Raw genomic sequence first — 2,643 nt, forward strand, 5'->3', positions numbered from 1 at the left:
TCCTTATGAAACACCCCCTCATTGATTGCAGGCAGCTGGTCCGAGGAGGCAGGCCTAACATCTAAATAATTTTGAGAACAGCTTTAGGTTTCCTACCCAGGAACTTCCTTCTCTCAGCACAGTCCCTTCAGTGTTTTCAGTGGTTCTGCATCTGGTGGTTGCTAGCCCTCTGCCTTCTCCACTCACTGTCTTCCAAATATTCTTTGGTTAGTTATCCTTCCTCTCAAAGTCTGATCCCCAGAACTGAGAACTGTCTCCAGGAGTATATGACATATGCACCCGGAGCGAGACTCTCCCGGACTCTGGACCATGTCTGGTCCAGTTCTACCGATGTGATCTAAGATCATGCTGACTTGTTCAACAGCATCATTGCTCTGTGGATTCATATTGGCTGAAAATCCTTGGGGTCTTTTACATGTGGCTTTTATTCAGCTCTCCCCAGGGATGGGGGAGCCTAGTAGGCTGCCGTCTGTGGGGTCGCACAGAGTCGGACACGACTGAAGCAACTTAGCAGCAGTAGCAGCAGCATCAATCTGGATTTGCCATGCTATTCAATTTTACGTTAGTCCCTGTTATTTATTATCTTGGTAACATCAATTAAGTTTATTTCATTTTTCTTTTTACTGGAGCCATTAGTTTTATTTGTAGAGTTCACAAATTAAAACATAGCAAATAATTACACATCAATATCTGTTGGAATACCAAATATTATTTCACTACTGCCACTGTGTGTTTTTTTTCTCTGACACAAGCTGCATAGATCCCGGCTTTCTATGTTTGATACGATTCAGTTACTTTCATCGACAAGCTTCTTTCAAATAGGTTTTGGTAGATGTCAGTGACAAGGGATACATTTCATGTGAGGATGATGTTGAAATTTCTCCTTTAATTTCTGGTTATAATCTGCAGCTGTATTTTCTCAAGGTGTAAGCACACCCAACTTTTCAGAAGCATTAGTTTTTCATAGATGAGTGTTTATTTCATTATATCCATACACGATGTACAGTACTTGCTGTCAGAAGTGCATTTTACACAGATAACACGGTTTTTTGTTTTGTTTTTGGCCCCACCTTGCTGTATATGGGATCTTAATTCCCTGACCAGGGATCAAACCCACACCTCCTGCACTGGAAGTGCAGCATCTTAACCAGGGAAGTCCCACAGATAACATGTTGCATTCTCTGTGTGAGATAGATTTTTGTCCACAAGTAAGGTTCATATGGATTTATCAAAACTAGCAGACACAAATGATTTCCTAGTGGTAGAGTAATCCACATCAAGCCCCACAGATACATGAACCATATTACCATTGCAGGACTGTCCAGAGCATACACATTAAAAGTACATAAGTCATCATCTTCATTTGCTGCAGTAAGAATGAAAGCTTCCATAGGGCTTCAGCAGATTGCATTGGTTCTCATATCCAAGATGGTCTTTTTCAGAGAAGTAGCTTACCTCATATGATACAGTATATTTCTGTGAGAAGCACAGCTTCCCAAGAGAAATGTTTCAATTAGGTTAAAGTTAACACCGCTTATATCGTCAAATCCCCAAGTCATTGAACATATAGGATTGACTCTTTGTTTATCCTAAATGTCTACTTGCTATCAACATGTGGCAAAACAACTTCTTTCCAGTGGTGATCAATTCCTGTATATACTGCCTTTCCTAATACTGTGTTCAGTGATTCCTCCTCTTCCCCATAGTTTGGTCCACCCATTTTCCATTGCTTCAGAGTTTTAACTACCAACAGTAAAAACAAGAAGAAAAAAGTCCCACAAAACAAGTACATATTCCTTATACAAAATCTTCATGTGCTTGTACCATATGAATACATTTTCATTTAGTCAGTTTCCAAATTCTAACCTCTCCATCACATGCCCCAGAGAATATAGTAGGCAGGCTCTTTGGATGCTTTGCCAAGTGACTGACTCCATCTCAGTGACCGGCCAGGGAAACATCAGTTCATTTCAGTTTGTGGGTTTCCATCTGGCTCTGCCCTCTTGACTTCTGTGGCCTCCCAGTTTAATAAGGATGGCATCACTATTTCATCCCAGTTATTGATTAAAATGATTTTTAAAAGGACACAAATCACACAAATCAAGTGAGTAACAAAATCAAGTGAGTAAAGTTACCAAAGTTTCTAGAATGAGGATAACTACTACTACTACCATATATTGGACAATTATTCATGCCAGACACTACACTAAGTACTTTATATATCCAAGTTCTCATGCAACGTTCAGAAAACGCTATAGTATCCTTGGCACCAGATTTAGATGAAAAAGTTGACTGGAAGTCTAAGGAAGTAATTTGCCCTAAAGAATGCAGTTAATAATTATGTGGAGGAAGAACTTGGACTAAGGACTGACTCATGCCTGAGCCCAGTTTATTAAGCACTCTACTGTAATCATGTCTGTAAGGAAAATGTATCAGATCATAGACAAAGTCAGTGACGGAAATGAGCAAGGAACCTTTTATAACCCGGTGCATTAATGCCCATTTGTTAGTTTACCACACATCCCTCTCAAGTGTAAGGGGTTGAATTCCTCATACTCTTCTATTCAAGTCGCACTATTACTGCTGTAGGGCTCCCTTCACATTTTACTTGCTTATTCTTTTAATCCCATTTTCCACTTCCAT

General features: G+C 39.8%; 1 pseudogene; it reads right to left on the reverse strand.

Annotated features, from left to right (window-relative positions):
• Positions 1-708: 708 nt before the first annotated feature.
• On the reverse strand, positions 709-1,953 carry LOC128053152 (DDB1- and CUL4-associated factor 13-like; annotated as a pseudogene).
• Positions 1,954-2,643: the final 690 nt, after the last annotated feature.

This window comes from Budorcas taxicolor, chromosome 9, assembly GCF_023091745.1.
Source record: "Budorcas taxicolor isolate Tak-1 chromosome 9, Takin1.1, whole genome shotgun sequence".
NCBI lineage: Eukaryota > Metazoa > Chordata > Mammalia > Artiodactyla > Bovidae > Budorcas > Budorcas taxicolor.